General features: G+C 40.8%; 1 protein-coding gene across 2 annotated transcripts in view; it reads left to right on the top strand.

Moving 5' to 3' along the window:
• The first annotated feature begins 428 nt into the window (after positions 1-428).
• The window catches only part of shisa7b (shisa family member 7), a 57,680-nt gene continuing 36,372 nt past the window's right edge, over positions 429-21,736 (top strand). For both annotated transcript variants that reach the window (XM_049602860.1, XM_049602859.1), the window contains exons 1-2: positions 429-794; positions 1,102-1,176. The gene's annotated coding sequence lies outside the window, so the exon portion shown is untranslated. The remainder of the gene's footprint in view (positions 795-1,101; positions 1,177-21,736) is intronic.

Here is a 21,736-nt window from a genome sequence, read left to right as displayed (position 1 = left end):
CACAGACCATCTATGGGACTAACTAGCTTACTGCCACTTCCGCTATCTCACTGCAAGTTGCAGACATAAGCATTTCTACAGTAGTGCCCTCAGGAATAAGGTGCATAGGGTTTGGTGTTGAGACTAAACGCAAATACATATTCAGTTAAATATTTAAAATGATTCTACTACAATATAACTCTTAGCTAACGAGACGAATAATCCTTTCTGGTCAGCGCATTAATATTTAGCTGCTCTAACGGTCGGCGCATTAATATTAACGTGAACTGCCGGCAATCACAGGTGCGCGTGTGTCGGGAATTTACCGACTGTTCCGCACGCGACTCAGCCAATCAGAACCGCCGGTTAGAACTCTCCCGCTCCAGGATTGGCTGATCACTTGCAGCACTTGAAGAATGCAAAACGTGGGCTAGTGCCATATTGTCCAATCAATGACTTGGCCACGGAGCACAGCGGACCTGAGTGAGAGCAGTGTGTGTGTTGGAGAGGCAGAGGGAGCAACATCACCGCCGCGCGTGGAGCCTTTGAGCGTCACAGACATTCACCGCAACGATAAAACTGAAATAACGCGACAACACTCGAAAGATTTATTTCGTAAACGCGTGCTCTCGCCGGTTTTATACGCTTTCTTTGTGTTCTCTTTTTTCTACTGGAGGGAAACGGCGAGCGAGGCTTCACTGCGGCTAATCAATTTTCCTCTTCCAGACCTGGGAATTACAATGAAAAATGTAGGTGACACATTTCCTCTCACAGAGCAGGAGTCACAGTAGCGAGGACGGCGAAGAAGAAAGCAGGTATAAACAACATTTGTGCTTGTTAAAGAGACGTTAGAAAATGTGAATTAGAGTGATATCCTGTTTTAACGGTGCGTAACTTCAAAGATAGTCACATTTGGTAATGAGTCAGTCATATGGGTTTTATTGTTCGGTAATGTGTAACTTAAAGGCGTCAATGGAGTCACATTTTCACTGGCAGGGCGCATGTGTGGCACTGCAATGTTTGCGCTTTATTGTTGAGCCTCCATTGATTTATTGAAAGGGGGCTGTTGTCTCCACCGCATTTTAGTTCAATTCATACGTTTTCTTCTCGGTTTCTTCAAAGGGGGGAAAATGGTGACGGGTTCCGCATCTATACGATCAGCATCCTCTGTGGAGCCCCTGCGTAAAAGACAAACAGGTATTTTTTTGCTGCTTTCATTTTGTCGGTGTTGTGTTGCTGCTGCAGTGTGTTAGACAGGCGAACAGGTTCTTATCATGAGGCTGTTGTCTCATCTGCTGCCATGCATACGTACAATTCAGTAACGCCTCGGCACAATGCAACAAAAAAACCCTCCCATTTTGTGTCTCACTGTGATGCCCTGAATGCAGCATCACACATACATGGAGTCACCTAGCTGCTTAAGACAATGAAGAATTGTGTGTTTTGCATGCGTGTGTGTGTGTGTGTGTGTGTGTGTGTGTGTGTGTGTGTGTGTTGCTGCAATAGAGTCATGGGGAAAAAGACAGAACACACACACACTGACTGGCTCCAATGTGAGCATAATTGCCTCATGAATGCTAATGCATCATGCTATTGCAGAGAAACACTGCAAACTATCTGCTCCCCTCTGCACTGCTGCCTCATGGGCTCACAGGTGCTCAGGGTAGCCTTACCTAACTTACTGTGTGTGTGTGTGTGTGTGTGTGTGTGTGTGTGTGTGTGTTTGGGCATGCATGCCGTGTAGGTGTCTGTGTAGGTGCGTGTTTGTGGATGATATCACCTTGCATATGGTTGCAGGGGCCATGTGTGGTTGAGGATGTGTTTTAACCAGGATTTTTAGAGCTGCACACCTACACCTGCCTCACCGGGTTACTAAAGTGACGGTACATTAGAGAAGTGCTTCCCGTCCTCCATAATTAACACACTTAGAATCAGCTTGTATGGCCACATTAAAAATTCTGTTGTGATACTTCACTTGCAGCAAAGTGACTAATTGAAACTTAAAATCAACCCTAATAAAAAGAGCCAAAAATGGCTCACGTAATTTCCTGCAGCCCAGGGTAATGTTTCCAAATAGGTTTTTATGTCTAACTAAGGGACTGTTGGTTATGTATGAGAGGGGAGGAGGTGGTGCAAAAAAGGGGAGGCACGTCAAATATGTTTTAAGCACTGGGGAGAGACTTTAGTTGTTTATTTTTACTTAGAGGAGCAGCATACAACCTTTACTGTCATTTGTATTTACTTTACCGCTGATTTTTCAAGAAAACATGCCCCCCAAAAATGGTCAAAATTGCACTCATTCATCGTAGCCAGAAACTGTAAAAACAAAAATGATGGTTGGATTTTTAAAATTTCTGACAGTCCTGGAACACATTATGTTAGACCAGCTTCAGTCAGAGAAAAAAACATAACCAGATCTAAGCCTAAGATAGTGATATTAAATCTAAACCACTTCTATGTTCCATTTATAATTTGGCCAAAAATACATTTTTTGCATGAACTGACCAGCGTGAAAAAATGAGGCTTCTTTTAACTCCAGGATTTCTTCTTCAGCTTTAAACTTTTAAACACCAAAGGGTACGTTTTTAACATTCAATAACTGATTTATGATGGAAGGAGGGTCATGCAAGTCACTCGGGGAGGCTCAAGGAAAAATATTTATAGCTTTATGGAGGGGCAAAAAAAAAAAAGAAAAAGAAAAAAGGGAACAAAATGAAGTCGTACTCCAGCCACCCCCCTTCCCCTGACAAGTAAAGAACAATCCCTGACATTAAGATAAAACAGAGTAGAGATGCATGTTTTGATTATTTTCAGGATTGATTAGTGTAGTAATTATGTTTTTGAGTAATTAATAATCTTGTAGTCCATACAATGTCAGAAAATTTGTCTTTAAACTACTTATTTTTTCTGTCCAGTAGTCAAAAACCAAACGATTTTAAATTTACAGTGATAAAAAACACAAAAAATCAGCAAATCCTCACATTTGAGAGGCTGAAACTAATTAATACCTTGCACGTTGCCTTGATAAATGACTCAATCTGTCATCAGGATCACTGGGGATTGATTTCCTCTGATTAATCAGATAAATCATCAACTATAAATGTAAGACCTCGACGTCAATTCCTCAAAATGAAAAGCTTTTTTGACAGCAGCCCTTTCAGATCCAGCACTTAACATGAACACGGGGATAAACATCCTTTACAGAGGAGAATAAGCGAGAGCACTCCGTACACCCACAGCAGCCTCGAAAGATCAGACTGCAGTGCAGCCACAGGACACGTTTGCATTTGAGTGAGGGGCATCGCTGCGATTATGGATACGTATAACCCTGCAGCTGAATGATCACACTTTCAAGCTGTTTGTGTTTCAGTGTACGCCTACCTTTGAGTGAAATCAACAGGTTCACGCCCACTCTCTGGGGGCTGTTGAAAGGCATTCTTGGAAACGCAGGGAATCACTCACTGAAGTGGAAGCGGACGAGAAAGTATACACCAAGTTGATGACAAAAGCTTTGCACATCACAGATGGATGATATAACAGTGTCAGAGTATCAGAGTGGGGTTGTTTCTTAAAATCTCGGCGAAGTATTTAACGCTTTGGTGTTTGTTGTGGGTGATGTTTACCTCAGTTTGATTCAGTTTAGCTGGTTATTCGAAGTTACTGTTCCTTTTTGCATGACGGTGACTTTTCTCTTGTGGTTGCCGGACCTGGTGTGCTCATTCCCGATGTGGTGGAGGAGGCGGATCGTCTGCAGCTTCACCATCCATCATGGTTGTTTTATGAGTCAGCGGTGATTAATCTGATAGGTGGTGGTCAGGCTTTCAATGCACCCCAGAGAATGAGCTGGAAATGGGCTACGTACGTAGACAAACGGCCTTGACTGCACCTCCGGATGTTGGGGGATTTTTACCGGCGGCTTGTGGAGAGTCTCAGGTGTTCACGTCATCACCGGGGGACGTGGGTACAAATGGCTGTATTCTCAGCACACACAAACAACCTTCAGGAACAAACACAATTGCATTTGTACTGTACTGTGACTCCTCTTCCTGGAACTCCCCCACTGCAGCTTTGATGTGAGAGAGAACTGTGTCTGTTTACAGGTGTGGAAAAAGCCTGATCCAACACCTGTGTGTCTTTTTGACGATGTTCTCTAAACAGTGCAGCAGGCTCATGCCAAAGCCTTTTCACAGCTACTTTAAAAGCTGATATGATGTGATGTGATATGTGCACTGTTCATTAATCTGCAAAAGTAAATGCCTTTTTAGAACGACCCATTTGTAGCAGACATTAATTAAATAGTTTCAGTTTAAATGGTGACACATGGCTGACCTGGTTGGGCTCAATGCTGGCTGTTCGCATGTCACCTGGGAATGTAGGTAGTAACACTGGAGCACATTCAGAGCCTGCATGGCTGGACTGGATGCTATTTAGAGTCAATCATATGCCTTATGCAAAGAAAAAGTAGACCATAGGTTTTCACTGCCTGGATTTTAAGTGACTCTCCAGGTTTGTTTGTATTATTGGATGACCTCACTGCTAAATGGTAAACAAGGTCATATATACAAATCTTACAGCTTCAGAATATGTTTAAATGTAGTTTTAATCGAGCACATGGCTCTAGTGCCAGTGGCTCCTATAATGTCGACATACAGTCATCTGATCGACTTCACTGTTTATTGGTGAGGACCCAAGGAAGTGTTGAGTGTGGACTCTTGAGAGCTTCGGGACATATTTAGAATTGAGTGACATGTTGGTGTGGGCAATATGAAGAAAATCGAATTTCAGTATTTTTAATCAGTTACCTTTTTTTTTTTTTGTGTGTGTGTGTTAAACCAGTATTTTTAGCCTGACCCTGATGTTGCCAGTTGTGTTCACAGGTGTGTTTGTTTACATAAGAATGTCACCAACATTTTAGTCAGTGTGATGCTAGAATAAACAGCAGGGTTTTTCCTGGCAATTATAAGATCAGTGATTCTCTCCCTTTTTTTCCCTCCGCCCCTCATACGTGAGTCTGAAGAAAAATAAAACATGTCAAAGACGACACAGTGTAGCTTACTGGTAGCCTGCAGCTGCACTTTTGGAGTAGAAGAGGCACATGCAGCGAGCCAAAAAGTCAGTTGTTTGTAGATTTACCCCCCAAAAAACATCATCCTCCACTCCATAAATCCACCATCAAACTGCCCGACTCCGAACCCGTCAATCCACGGTTTTGGTAATTTACATTGTCTAACAAAAGTAGTTAACTGTGACAGGCCTATTGAAAAGGGCCCCTGGCATGCTGGGTACAGCACACACTCTCTTGCTACGGTACATTTAAGAACAGATGAAGACAGATGGACCAGAGAGACAGGAGATGTAGCAGACTGAAACATTTCAAGCATCAGGCATTTAACTCTTTTGCTTTCGCTTCCCGGAAGTAGTCTGGTACCAAACAGCAACCTGTTAGCAAATTACGCATATACTTAACGTTACTTGGGGACGCAGCTAAGTTATGGCTATTGGTCTAATTTAATTTATCCATCTTTTAATTTCTTTTTTTCCCAAAATGAGTCAAGCCCTTCTGCTTGAAAGTCCATGTTTCTGATGTTACTAATCTTCAAACCTACCACTGAACCGAACACCATCTTTTGGGGTGCTTTCACTCCTGCCCTTTTTGGTTCGGTAAGTTAATTTGCCCCCTAAGTGCACTTCATTTGGGCAGGTGTGAACACAGCAATCGCACTCAGGTGTGCACCAAAAAAACCTGACCGAGACCTTCTTAAGAGGTTGTCTTGGTCTGGCACCGAACGAACTCTGGTGTAGTTCGTTTGTGGTGAGAACGTGTTCCGACATCGATCCGAACCAACTGCAGTCACATTACACATTGTTTGGATTAAACAAGCATGAGCATGGTACAGTCCTGGAGGATGATTAATGTGCACCTCCTCCTGTACTGCCTTGATATCCAATGCATCCAAACCATCAAAAGAATATTTTGTAGTTTGAGCTGCGGCTTGTTTTTAAATTGTGTGGTTTGGCTAAAATGAACAATGCAAACAATATAGTACATGATGACTAGCGCTAAAATCAACACGTCTAGTTGTCCCTCCATTGTGATGTTAGAAAGTGTCTTATTTATCTTGCAAGTGTATTCTTCAGTGTATTCTTGTTTACTTCCTTGATTTTTGATAATAATAACCACAATCCTACATAAAAAAAAACCCCTCTGCCCAGGACCACATGTATACTACTTACCTTTATACTTACCTGCAATGTTTGGATAAGAGGCCAATGATTTGTCCAAAAATCTGTCTTAAATTTGATTAAAAATTCATCTTAAAAACATCTTAAAAAGCATTAAATTAGCATTAAAAGTGTCTGATACCTGTAGACCGCCTAATAAGGATAAATGAATTGTATGAGTCTCACATAATTATGATTCAAAATGACTACTACAGCAGCCGATATCATCTAACCACAAATTCAGCCAACAAATTATAATATAACATGGGCCATAAGTCATACTGTAATTAATCAGGACAAACAAATCAGACAAGTAGACAGAAGGGAATTATTTATTAAGTAACACAGTATTGATGCATATTTTATCAAGGTCATTTACATTTTTTGAGTTTATCTTATTGTAAATTTATCCTCTATGCAAAGTGTTCCATGACATGTACTAAGAATAAGCCTAGACATTGTTTGTTTTTATGACTTTATTCAAACGTCTGTGTGGAACAAATTTAATGGCAACCGAGAGTAAGAAAGTGTGTACTCCCATATTACAAGTACAGTAATCCAAAGAGTTTAAGAGAGCCACACACACCTAACTATATTCATGGAGTGACTTAGAATACATTCTTTTTCTATTACAGTATCTTCCCACAACTTCTTTGTCTCTTCTTTTCCTGGGAAGACACTTGGCAGGAGGGATTGTTGTTACAAAGATTGTTTGTTGACTTGTTTTGTCGATTCTGCTTGCCAGTGTCACTATCTCAGCAAAGCAGAGCGGCCACCAAGTGCCTCCATTCTAACCGAAAGTATTTACCAAGCCATTAGTCATCGCTCTCAGGCCTGGAGTTGTGTACCATTGGCGTGATGAGGGCTGAAAATGCTCCTCGCTGGACCGACACCTTCCAGTTGGCTGTGAGGGAAGTGCAGCTCTGTGAGGCCTTTTAATCCCCCCCAGGGTCATATTAACCACCTTCAACAGATGGGATAACATCCCTCTGCTGTCCATACATGATAGCAAAACGGTATGTTTAATTTACGCCTTCAGAAGCTGTCACTAAGAAAAAATTATACCGCTACTTCCATGGAAAGGGAATAATTATCGCCTGGATCAGATTGACTAATTATACAGTTGATATTCTTTTGAAAGACATATTCAAAGTAGTTTCGCAGACCGACTCACCGCAAAAAAAATCTGTGTGATATCTCACAATTGTCGTCATTCACAGTGGCTGTCACCATGTCCTTCACAGTTATGATGAGAGCATATGGTGCAATAAACTGAGAGTGCATGATAGAATCAATAACAACATTAACATATTGCACATACAGTGACTCACCCCATCAGTATTGATTAAACTTTTGTCGATTGATTAAACTCTTATTCCTAGTAGTAACTTTATAGAGGATGTCGTTTTACAGAACTGTCTTTTGCTTTTTAGGCTTTGTCTGATCACTCATACTCGTGAGTGTCGTTCAGAGTTTTATCTGCTGCTGTTTTTACTTTTTGTAACCTCAATATGCCTATGTAACCTAATAAGCGCACGCCACTTATATTGAGCCAGAATTTCCTCCAGTTCTGTCATTTTATTCAGAACAAGCAGAGACATTTAATTAGTGATGCAGTCAGTAACACAACTGGGGCCTACTAAGTTTTCTCTTGTGTCTCTTTTCTAAAAGTTCTCATCCCTTCTTTGAATCAGTTGCTGAATGCTTTGTGTTGGTTGGGTAGGGAAAGAAATAGTCCAACCAGTGCAGTTCAGCAGTTACACCTGTTACAATAACATGGTACCACCCATAGGAAATGCAACCACGTTTTAACTTTTCAGAGTTTTGCACACTTGGAATAACGAGCCTGTCTACAGTCTTTAGAGTCAGGTGTGGGTTTATTATAGTCAAAACAACAATGAATTGATGGTTGTGTGATGCACAGAGTGGGAATATTTGTGTCGGTGTGGTAGAGTTTGAACGTGACAAAATCATCAACAGATATTCTGTAACACAACCCCTGATGTCATTTTAGAAAGACTTCATTACAAACTTGACATGTACTAGACAGGAAGGGTTCAAAAAGGTGATTCTATTGAGTTGCATTATGGGAAATAAATATAGGATCCAGGAACTGAATGTCAGCCTCTGGTGCAGTGACTTTGACCATCGTAAAATCTGATTTATAATTGCTAATGATATTTTGGACTCATGTAATGTAAATTTTCATATTTTACATATTTTTGTTATTTTATGTGTTTTTTTTTTTTTTTTTAATGGTGAAAATAGGCATAAAAAGTTATAGAACAATAAAAACGCGCCCCCCCCTGCAGTAACTCTGAGGACCCCCTAGGGGTCACGGACCCCGTGTTGAAGACCTATGCTTGAAAACATAACTGTTGGTACACTCCTGTTGCATGTGTGTATGTGTGCCGTATGTGTGAGTGTGGCTCAGTAACTGTGTGTGGAGTTGTATCTGTGAGGTGAAGTATGGGATAAAAGCAAATAATTAGTATCAGTTTAGGTTCAGTAGTTCAAGTAGTAACTTAGTCGTATCGTTTAATAGTAAACACAGTTATTTCAGTAGAGGTGGGAGGGCGGTAGAGGGCCACACATTGTGTTTGTTGACTAAAAAGTTCAATGTGTTTTTTGGGGTGACAGAATAAGACATGTGTTAGTCTCTCAAGAAAACTGAAACTGCACCATAGGGTAACATTTTGGATTTGAAGCCAATGTCCTTGCAGAAGAAAATGTGGCATAAAACATTAAACGACGTTTTAGCATACAGGTTTTGAGCTGGCAGGTTGTTGTTACATGCACAACACTAAATCGAAAAGTGGAGATAGGGCTGACTATGCAAGGCTAGTTAAACGTCACGACATGGAAGCAGGCAGCCAGTGGCTGGCATATATACACAGTTCACATCCTGTGGGCCAGATAAGACATACATTCACTGTGAACCGACCAAAATGATATAAATTAACCCTTTAGTTACATGACAAAAAGGGTTTTATGGTGTGACCAGATCAAAATGCAACAAACATCATTTGCAGGATTATGTGTAGCCCACTTTGTGCTGCTGGGGAAAACATGATCAGTCAGTCTCTTTTTAGTTTTAATCATTTTCTGCACCTCTCACTTCCTTAAATACTGCATGTCTCTTGATTTTAGATAATTACTTTTTAGTGGTGTCGGTCTTCAAGAACTGGGGCAGGATGTTATGCGGGGAGAGATTGTGTAGAAGTAGGCCAGTTGGACCGGAGCTCCTGAAAAGTAGTTGTGAACGAACTCCTTACACCAACTGCAGGGCTTGACGCTAACTTTTTTCCCAAGGAGCACATGTGCTCCTAAGTTGAAAAAGTAAGGAGCGCACAAAGAACTTTAGGGGCACAATGTAAATTGATCAAATAATGTGTTTTCCGTAATAAACGTGATGCAAATAGACATTTACAAGCAAAATTATTTAATGAATTTGTATACAAAATGTACAGAAAGGTAAAATCATCAAGTTTTGAAAAAATATTGCAATTTAATTTTGTCTTTATAATGTTATTATCTTATATATATTATCTTTGCAATATGATTATCTTATATAATGTTATTACTATCCTAAAACATTCTCCAGGTCCTCTGAAACTCTGCAGGACTTAAGCCTCTTTCACACAGAGCTTTCGTGGCACCCACAGCGCGTTGCGGTGAAATTAAAAAAATTTCAATTCGAGCGAAGGCTGGCGACGCGCACCGCTCAGCTCGGCGGCAGAGTGGTGTGCTCTTGCGCTGCGGTAGCACATACACAGTGAATGGGTTTGTCGGCGGAGGTCTGCGCTTTGCACGCTCTGTGTGAAAAGGGCTTTATTTCCACACTGCCCAGCAGCGGTACTGTGGTGAACGGTCCCTAAAGGCCTCTACACATGATCAGCTGTAAAACCGCTTTGCACTTGCTGTCCCATTGTTTATCTATGGAGAGGGCACCAACGCCTGACAAAGCGGCAAAACTACCCTTGGCGTCGCGCACGATATTCATTGTGCTGACAGTGGTTTGGAAAACCGACCATAACCGTGTCACACGGGGAAGAGGGAAGAGGGAAGAGGGAAGGCGGCTGGAGTTCCTCCAACATTTGCGGTTAGATTATCATATTTTTTTACTGACAAAAATATAGGCTACTTCAGCTGATTTTTTTTTTTATGCGCACATGTGCCCCTAAATATTTTTTACAGTTCGCACACACCTATTTTTAGTCGCAAATGCGAGTGAAACGCTTGCACTTTCGAGCCCTGAACTGTCACTGGAAATGAGACAAAGTAGATCTGACTTGAAGTTCCCACACCTGTTGCAGGTTGCCACACTTGTTTCTGAAGTTAAAATGTTGCAGGTTTTATGATGGGAATAGAAGACTCTTGAGCTGTTATGTGTTATGTATCCTCCACTGTTGCTGAGGGAGTACGGGTCATGAGAGTTTTAGGATACTCGGAGGAATCACAACCCACAACGGCGATGCCTCTGGAATCTGAGTCATAATCATCAGAGCTTCAGGTCGGGTGTTCCCAAACTCAAGGACTCTCCAAATCGATTGTTTTCTGCTTCCAACGCAGCTTTAGAGCGATCGTATATAAACGTAGAGGGGATCACAGCACAGAGGCACAGCTTTTTGCTGTTTCTTTCTTTATGATGCTGAAATTCTATTAATTTTCCGTTCTGTCTTAATGTGAACACGTTGTGTTTTCTAGCATCCATGCATCCTATCTGGGTGATTAATAAGCGTAATTGAATGTGTTGTTAATATACTGTAGTCATTAAAAATCTTATTAGATTGTTACTAGATATATGCTGTGACAACATTTTTATTAGTTAAATCATTTTGTATAATTCAACAAACAAAGCCTCGTGTATAGACATTTAGTTTTTCACAACTTTAGCTTCTTTTAATAATTACAAAAAGGGTTTTTAGACTAAACATGGTCAGATTTCTGTATGTGAAGTGCAAAAAAACAAGTATCCAGTGTACAGTATACTGCTGATTTTCATAGAGCTGCAACAATTAGTCAATTGACAGAAAGTTAACCATCATCAATTTACTGTTCAAGAATGTGCTGCCTTCCTTGGTCTGATGTTATAGCAAACTGAAAAGAATTTGGACTGTTGGTCTGTCAAAACATTGATAACAAAACTCACCTTGAAGTTATTTATCACCAAAAGACCCTCCATTTTCTCAAATGTGAGGATTTGCTGTTATTGTCGGTTTTCTATTATTTTAAATTGAATATCTTTGAGTTCTGGAGTGTTGAAAACAAGCAATTTGGTCAATTTGGGAGTTTTTGTAATAGCTCATTTTTACTGTACTTGAGAACTTTAACTCACATTGTAACTCTGACAACAGGATAGTGGTCATTTTTGTGCTGTTTCATTGTTCTCGGTTTTATCTGGTGTCAAGTCTGATTCATGGTAGCACTGAGAAACACACATCAAACTCACTAAGTGACTGACCTTAAGGCTGATTTATAGTTGTATGTATACTCTATGCAAAGCCTATGCCACCATGCACCATTGTGAGCATTTATAATTGTGCAGTGGTGTGTCTGTGTCGCCCTGCAATTGCACCTCCAAATGCCAGTTGATGGTGGGGTGATTATGCCACTGTGTGGAGTTTATGTGAAGTACTGTAAAGTTGATTTAACTTACATTCCTAAGACACAAAAAAACATGGCTTGATAACTTCAACGTTAAATAAAAATACAAAATTCATCTCCGTTATAACGCAGGTTTACTGACAAAGCAATTGCCTTTTTTTTTTTTTTTTTTAGACTTGTCTGCCTCACATACAACATGCCAACGTTATTAGCATAGGCCTATGACATTTCCCATTGCATAAATTAGCCTAGCAGCTAGTGGACTTTCCCTCTACTCATATGAAGCCAAGATTAATCCCACACAAGACTTCAAATTCTATTTTGTGGGGGCTTAATCACCTTCACCAAAGTTATTGTTTATCTATGAAATAAGTGTAAATAAAAGCTTCATTTCCACAGAGGGAAACTGTTTTTAGTTTACAGAAATAAACAGAGGGTCTGTATTGTCACACTGTGTAGTTTCTGGCTAGGTGAACATCAGGCTACAGTGAGGCTTCGGTGCTGATTCTAAGTGTAAACCTGGTTTTAGTGTGACTTGTTTGTGCACGCTTCCTTTTGCACAGTGATACAATTGGTGGGGGTAGTTTGGTAGAAAGAAACACAACAAGGTCTGTGGATTATCTTGATTAACTGGGTCATAATTTCTGGAAAGAGACATTGCTGTTGGGCCAAATATATTTTTTTGGCATTTTGAGCACCACAATCTGAGTGCCATCTAGTTCCATTATATTGGAGAGAAGGCAGACATCTCTACAGCTGATACCTCCAACACTCTGCAACTCACACCAAAACAGTCCAGACTGATAAATAGCACTGCAGGTAAGAGGAAAAATACGTATTTTAAAGATGTAATATGTTTTGCCAAAGCCTGTAATGATCCTTTAGCCCACTACACACCAGATTACTCAACTCCGGCTGAAATAAATCGTTATGACATTATGTAGTGTCGGTCTGATGAGAGTTAATGGAAGCTTGGGCCTTCTGTAATACTCCTCACTCCACACTATCATCTGAAAACTAGGCTGCATTAATGGATTTTTATTTTTAAACCAGTTTTATTCCGCCACCACATGCATCACTGTGTTGGGACCAAGGGCAGTGCATTGACCTTTATGGACAGAGTTCACAGCAGCTTCGCCTCAGTCCATGTTAGGATACAGCGCCATACTGTTGCCGCTGCTGCTACATGCCCTTATGCACTGGCACATTTCCCAGCATGCTTCAGAGAGGGAGGGAGAAGAGTGAACTGAGATGAGAGGAAGGTTGAAAAGGGGGATAAAGAAGAGAAATGGAGGATGAGTTAGAGAGAAAACGATGGGAGGTGGAGGAGAAAGATAGTGAATGAGGAAGAGGAGATTCATATAAAATCACAGCGCCACTACATGAGGGACGGTGTCGATATGGACACCAGCCAGCAACACTGACTGACTCTCTTTTTGTTATGTTACAGAAAAACACACAGGACACACAAAAAGTAGGAACCACAGGAACAAATATCTTTTATTTTTCTCCCCTTGTGTTTTTTTGTTGCTTTCTCTCTTTTCAATGCTGCAGTGCTATTCTGAGAGAGACGCTTTAGCCCACGCACTGCCAGAGAGGGAGGGAGTGAATGGATGGAGGGATGGAGTGAGGAGGGAGAGTGTGGGAAGAGAAAGTGAGGCAGGCATGTGGCAGTGAGACAGATAAAACGTACACAGTTCACTGTAAGCATGGAGACCCAAGGTGTAACGGTACACAAAAATCATGGTTTGGTACATGTACCTCAGTTTTGGAGTCAAGGTTCAGTAGATTTTTGGCACAGCAGGGAAAACAAAAATAGACAAACATCTTTTTTCGTTTATTTTGAAAAATGTAAACATTCAACGATATCTCATTGATCATAATCCTTACTGTAACAGTTAAGGCACTTAAAAACTCGCATATTGTCATTGTCAGTAATGCTCCAGCATAACACTCTGACCTGTTAACGCCTGAACTGCAGCTGGCAATTGCCCTTTATACAGAGCAGGCACAGTGGGCTGACTAAATTGCACACAAGAAGGCACAGTGTGGTGAGGCTCATACACTTTGACCAAGTACAGTCGCATATGTGGTGATCAACACTCTGTAGCACCAGGTTTTTCAAACAGGTTTGCAGTTTGAAGTAATTTTACCACTAGGTGTTGCATTTGACTCAGCGGCCACTCCTGAGGGGTACATAATACTGAGTGCTAAGTCTGCTAACTAGGGATGCATGTGATTAGACGTCTAAACCATTAAACGTTCGTCACCTCGCTAGTCTGCACCAGAAATATTAGTCGTTTAAACCAATTAGTGTTTTAGTCACGTACAAGGCCGCTTAACTGTCATGCAGCTGCCCGCCACTAGTGGGTGCTACAGAGCCGTCGGACAGCAGTCCCCCTCCACACGGTAATGCTCGATTAGACTGGATTTTTAAAACAGCATGGTGGGAACTTGGAGAGATGTCCTCACAAAACCAGTGCAGTTTGGCTGTAGTTTGATCTAGAAAATGAATTCAGAAGCAATTAATCTTTTTTGAGATGTTATATTATTTGTTGACTTAAAGTGAGTTGTTGTTAGATAACATGCAGGGTTTACATTCATATTGTACTGCACGGTGCAAAATGCCTCTCATTTCAGCTGAAATTTAATTATAGATTAGATGTTGTTTAATTAACTTTACAGTAAATTCCTGTCATTTCTGTTGGATAATCTGCAAGGTTCAATGTGCCCCACATTTCGGAGACTATTTATTTTAGATGTTATTTTAGTGGTTAACTTTTGACTGAGTTGCCATCATGTTCACATTCATACCGCACGGTGCAAAGTGTCTCGTACTTCAGCAGCTTTTAAAATCTGACATAGTTTTTGAAGATTGTGATTAAAGGCTTCAAAGGGCTCTGAATGCACACAGTATTTTTGGGACAATGTTTCAAATAATTAACAATAAACTGTGCTAAATTTTGGTAGTGTTTTCGCTTTTTTAGACGAGCCGACTACTCTTAATTAAAATTTTTGTTTAGTCGACAGGAAATTAGTTGCCAGGAACATCCCTAGTCCTAACAGCAAGTGAGCGTCGGACTATTGCGTTGCATCACGTAAAATCACAGCTCTCTGTCCACACTGAATCCATTATGTATTCATTTCTGTTACATCTTGTGAGTAAAACCACATAAATATAAGCTGTGCACTCAAGTTCAAACTGGAGACATAACCACTTAAAATATATGTGACTTGCCTACTTGCTATCCTCCTGTGATTGTACTTTTTTGACAGAAAACACTCGTTTTATATTTTGACATTTAATGGAAGCGACCCAATATAGCCAACAGCAAGTAGCCTAGCCAGTGTTTCCCACAGGATTTTTGGAGACTATGGCGGGGGGTCCGGGGGCGTGCTTTGTTTTTGTATTTTGTATATATTTGATTTAAAGGCATCAATCTGGTGAATTCTGAGAGCCAAGTTATGATGGCAGACTTGGCAGACTATGCCAACCGTGTTTACAAAGTTTGAATGAACGAGATGGACGCAAAGTAAACGGAGGCTACATATTGACCCTTTTGCCCATGTCTGCAGGGACGCATGATGGAGACAAACGGATCACGTGCATAATTAACCACAAAACAAGCAAATACTACATCTTAATGACATATAACACTCATTATGCTTCAGCTGAATCCTCTAAGCAAATGACCATGTTGAATTGAAATTAGTTTATCACGTTAAATGTCCGAAATTGTATGAAATTGCTCTAACGTTAACCAATCTTTGCGCATAATCACACAGCCTGATATGCCCTGGCAAACATGGTGGGACTGCTGGACAGACCGCTGGGCTTTCTTATCCTAACCCTGGTTATTTTCTGAAAGCACAGAGCAAAGAAATGTCTTTTTTTTTTCTCCACCGGTCTGCTGTCAGCGGAGAGCGGCGGCTGCAGCGGGGATTTCAGCACCAGACAGCGCACGTATAAAAGACTTGACAAGCGTCTCCTTTAAATGTGTTTGCTGCTAGAGAAATTATACATAATAAATGAAGACAGTGACATATTTTCAATAAAAAACAATGAGCTGAACGTTCATTTCAAGCTTTTGTAGTAGCCTACAGCGAATTTCAGAATTGTGCGAGTGCGGCTGGAGAGCGGGTGGCATTGTTTGATGCAGGAAACTCAATATGGACTTGAAATCAATTTCGGAGTGGGGGGGTTTCGGAACGGCGGGGTTTCGGAATGGAGGGCTGTCCCCTGTTGGGACATTGTGCATGCACAGCCCTTCACCACCTGGATCCTAAAATAAACACCTGTTTTATTACATAATCATGCTTCCGTGTTGCGCCATTCATTAAGATCCGATATTTCTGTCATTCAAATAACAAGAATTGTGGTTTAATACTCTTAATTATAATAGCCAACTTATTGAAAAATGTCGGGTTTAAATCCTCGCACCCCTAGTTCCGACGTCTATGTGCGTAGCCTACTAACATACACTGATGGATAAACCACTGATGGATATATGAGAAGTGAATGAGCACATTGATTTTCTAGCCTTGGTACTCTCTTCCAGGGCACGTAGGGTACAACTGAGATTTATTTTAATTTTGGTAACAGCGTAGTGTGCACGTATGGCATATCACCAATCATAGTGGGCCACATGGCCAAAAATGCCAGTCCAGCCCTGATTTTTACTGATAAAAACACTAGTTGTATGTTATGGTGAAGGGTTACACTTAAAATACGGCTAAGGATTAGTGGTTTAACATTTCAGTAATCAAAAGAAAAATGACTAACATACTGATCTGCCTCTGGAGGGCTATTTTATGATTTTAAATCATGTGCAGACAAAATATTCTTTTAAAACTCTCTCACTCACAAACACAGTTATAGATACGCAAAACAATACAAAATACGCAATACGAAAGAAAACAAAAGGTAAGACTCAAATTAATTACACACAAACAGACACAAATTACTGCTTCCCTCCCTCACGATATGCAAATACGGCACCCTGAATCAGAGCATTTTACACAGCTTCAAAAAGAAGAATTCAAAAGCCCTCTGGTAGTTGAATGCCTCTGGGACAGGCCCATTTATGGCAACCCACTGGATCCGTCGCGAACGCAAGCTGGCTGAGGCGCGGGTGCTGGAGCTAATCGCGGCCATTCAAGTCAATATAAGCTGCTCCATCTGCAGAAGCGCCGCAGCGCTCCTATAGCCGCAACCTAGAAGCGGCTTGGCGCTCCACTCCACTAAAAATACGGGCCGGGTCTATTTTTGACGGCACTCAGCCGGTGTGCTACAGAGTGTTGTTCATTTACCAGAGGCATTTTATATCTGGCCGATTTTTAGAGACTATGGCGGGGGAAATTAAACTATGGCAGGCCGCCATAGTCTCGTCAATGTATGGGGAAACACTGCTAGCTCAGTGCTTCCCAACTGGTCCAGCCATGGGGTCCAAATTTCTACTTCGTCATTAGTTCAAGGTAGGGATAGACCGATATGGATTTTTTTAGGGCCGATGCCGATACCGATTTTTTTCCATCACCCTTAGCCGATGACCGATTATGGACTGCCGATTTTCTTGAGCCGATATTTGGGGACGATATTGCTTTTGCTCCTTCAATTTACATAAAAAAATGACACAATGACAACAAATATTACAGGTCTCAAGTTTAAAATAAGAAACATTTATTGAACAGTAAAAAATACTAAAACAAGATGGAAAGTTGAGGTAGAACAGGTAGAATATTATTATTATTATTATTATTATACATTCAAATAAAAAAAGAAAGAGTTCAGTGCTCTTAAATCTTCCAGTAATGTCTTTATAAAATAAACAAATATTTAAGCTGAAGCATAAATAAAACAACAAGTACTGTACACAGTAGGATTCGCTGCATGTGCGCTGCAGGGTCTTCCGGCAACATAGAGCTGCCCGTGGATGCCTGTCTGTAAATCATGCCAGGGAAAAATAAATCCGCAAACCCACGCGCGTATCGGCCAATGCCGATATAAGTAAAAAACTCAAATATCGGCCCGATATATCGGCCGGCCGATGTATCGGTCTATCCTTAGTTCAAGGTCCACACAGTTTGATATATTCAGCGTCATTCTTTCATTTGGCCATGTCATCGAGCTAGTTTGCTGTCTCTGTCAAGTAGCTTTCCATTAGTCATTCACTCTACAGCAGGAAATGGCACATCAAGATAGAAGCCATGCGCCAGAAATTCACTGTACTGCAAAATAAAGTGTGTTTTTTACAAATCTGACATGTTTGGTCACTTGCGGTCCATTCAGAATGAATTGACCCACGTTGGACCAGGACCCACCAGTTAGGAACCATTAGCCTAGCTTGTTATAAGCAAGGGTCATTTACCAGAAACTCTCAGCCCCAGCCAGCAGCCACCTTACTCTGCTTTTGTAGTGAAATGAAGAGGCATTGTGCCAATAATTCCTCATTTTAACTTTATGAATCAGCTGTTCCTTGTCCATTGTTGCTCTTTCAAAGCCAGTCACAGAATTAATTACAGAGTGCACAACAAAATTTCAGCTCAAAACAGCGCGCTGCATTTCAATATTGATGCAGTTTGAGTTTTCTTGAGAGATTAACTCTGCCATGCCTCATCTCAACACCCCCAAAAACACATGAACTTCCATGTAACAAATATTGTGTGCCCCTCTGTCCCCTCCCAACTCAACTGCAGTTAGATCTCTTTCATGTTGCTGGCTTCGGCTCAGCTGTAAATTTTGTAAGGCTTGTCAGAAAATCCGAAAAATCGATCCAATTAACAACAATTTGCCTTGAATTATTTACTTGACAATAAAATCTTTGTAAAATGGTAACATGATATAATATTATCAAAATACCATTCCACTTACATATTATAAGAGAAAATGAAACAATATTACTCAGCCTTTGTCATGAAAAGAGATATACAGACAAAAAAATAAAGATTTTAATATTGTAGCTTTATCCTGGATTTGTCCTAGTCGATGAATTAACTCTTTGTTCAAAACTGGATGTGTTTGTTCTCCTACAGAGGGTTTACACAACTTCAGTCTCCCAGTAACCCGAGGTTATCTGCTCCATATGTGCTTCCTGAACTATAGGTCGTCAGGTTCCTTGTAAATGAAGCACAATATGGCAGTGAGTCGACAGACTGGCATCGCGTCTCTGCATGTTTGAATCACTCAGGGAAGCATTACTCATGCATTTAGGTTTTGTAACACACATTGCTTAAAATAACTGCAGATTTTCTTTGGGATTACTGCAGTTTGTGTGATTACTGTAGATCAGAACGGATGTAGAGTGAGTTGTTAATAGACAGTGGTGTCACATAAATCAGTGCACAAGGGAAACAAAGGATTCCAGCTAGGGATGGGCAAGTAATTTCCATGTTTGAGTACTTGCTTGTTTATTATATGACTATTATACCAGCACTTGAGTACTCATGCCCTTCCCCAGTTTCAACGTCTTGCATTTGATATCTTGCTTAAGTAAAAGTACAAAAATTTTTGCATAAAAATATACTTAAAGAGCACAAAGTAAAAGTACTCATTATGCAGAATGACCTATTTCAGAATAATATATAAAGAATATAATAATGGATGCATGAATATGTGCAGCCCTTCAGTGTTGCAGCTGGTAAAGGTGGAGCTAATTTCAATTACTTCATTTGCTGAATACATTTTGGACTATTAGTATGAATCTACAAAGCAGCAAATGCTGTAACTCAGGAACAGAAGGGGAGTCATTGGGTCAGACACTGAATTGGTGACACTTATCTTGGGTGTCCATCTTGAAACTGTGCTGATTGTACAGATCTACTGTACCGCTGTGTTGAAGATGTGTGTGAAGCATCCATGTTTTGGAATTTGTAGCTTCTTTGCAGCAGCATCCATATTAGAAGCACTGTTGGCTGTCATGGCTTCAGACTTACATTTAAGTAATGCCGAGATACGAGATGCCAATTCATTCCAAAGGAATGGTGCATATCGTAAAAAGATTTATAGCTTCTGGGTTTACCTCCGCTGTATGTGGCCCACTGAATGTCCCCAGTAGTGTTCCTTCTGCTGGCTCCACCCACAAGTCCCCGCTCAGCTCATTGACTTTACATTGTGATGATGTCACAGTCTTTTAAATCGCTTTTTTCAGCTCAAGGAAAGTTTTACAAACATAAAACCACCGTGGCTTAAAAATTCAGGATAGAAAGTCTCCTAATTGATCTTGTTTGCAGTTCGAGGTGTCCTGTCAACAGTTTTGCAGATGTGTTTTTTACAGTGGTGGCCTATAGGCAAGATGCATTTTGGGCCACAGGAGATTTTTTGCTGCAATGCTGTGAGTGGCCACCAGGGAAAATTGGCTGCAAGGCTGAACAGTGTTCTTGAGGGCTTCGTTTGGACAGACATGGATGTAAACCGCAACTTGATTGGTTCTCGGAGGCATACAACCATGAGGTGGTGTTCTAGTTTGGATTTCAAGTCCATAGCTAGCCTAGCTAGGCAGACTCAAGACTACTGTCACCACCACTGCTGACGTTAGCAACATTTAAAGGGAAAGGTGCCAGGCTGTAGACGTGTGAGTTGGTGCACATTTTAATTGACACAATGTAAAAAAAAAATAAATAAAAATATTTGGTGTATATGCTACACATTTTCACAACTGGAGAATAAAAGAATCACTTTAGGCTTACAGCAGCAATAAATGAAAATTAAAATGTGAAAATTAAAAACATAATTCATTTCCATAAAATTCTTCGTCAAAGCCACAGGGAGCCTCTGGAGAGGGGCTAAAGAGCTGCACGTGGCCCCGGAGCCGTAGGTTGCCCACCCCTGATCCATAGTATACCATCCACTATAGTATTCCATAGTACTCTGGCAGATATTGTTGGCAGGGAGGCAGAGCAGCAGGCATATGGGCAGAAAGACAAATCCATACATGTGTGAAGCACACACAGCAAGACACACGGCCAGGCTCAGCAGGAAGATACAGAGTGAGACCAGAGAGGGCTTCTGTAGACACAGACGCACAGGCATGTAAACCTGAGACAAGGCAGACATATGCTCTATTATGGAAAAAATAACAATCACATTTTGGTTAAATTATTATTTTGGTCAAAATTGAGATCATGATTATTTAAAATTATTTATTTTATTTATTTCTCAGGGAAAGTGCATATCAATTAACATTACTGTAAATATACCAGAATTAGCTAGGAGGCGTTTTATCTGCAGTCTCTGGCCAGCCTAAAATCAAGAAACAAACTCATTGACTTTGGAAACATTATCACGTTAAACCTAAAAAAAAAAAAAAAAACTTTTCTTTTCGACAGTGGATTTTCTTGAACTTTAAACATAATTCATTGAAAAACAGGTAAATTAGATATGCCACACCTGGGCTGAGAGGTAGTTTGGGCTTATAGGGAGGGGCGAAAGCACACTGCTGTAAAGTAAAGGGGTGCGCCTGATTTATTACACAAGACAAAACAAGAGCATCATTGTGAAATGGAATGTGGCACAATAGCTTGTTTGCAGTTTTGACTATTGTGACATGCAAAATTTAGATGGAGGGCAGGAATTGGAAGTAGAGGAACATAAAAGGGTTGGATGACGCTGAAATCCTGGGTGTAGAGGTTATCTTTTTCCCGGCACTTTAAATATGGATTCCTGTTGTCCGTGGGACAGATGTAATGCTCTGGCAGCCCTGCACTAATATCATTAACTTTCCCATATTTAACACTGATATTTATGGAAGAAGGGAAAGATATCTGTCGGCTGTGATTGGTTGTTCCTCATTACAACATGCAGTGTGTGCTGCAGCGTTCTAAAAGTTAAATGGTTTATCTCAGGGCGCAGCTGTTACGCCCTGAAAAATAGGCGCTTGGGAATGGGTGCACGCTGCTCTGGTGTCGCTCTGGCGTTTGAGCGCGCCTGCCA

Source organism: Epinephelus fuscoguttatus, linkage group LG17, assembly GCF_011397635.1.
Source record: "Epinephelus fuscoguttatus linkage group LG17, E.fuscoguttatus.final_Chr_v1".
Taxonomy (NCBI): Eukaryota; Metazoa; Chordata; class Actinopteri; order Perciformes; family Serranidae; genus Epinephelus; species Epinephelus fuscoguttatus.
The sequence above is the reverse complement of the archived record's forward strand: the minus strand, read 5'-3'. Positions and strand labels throughout refer to the sequence as shown.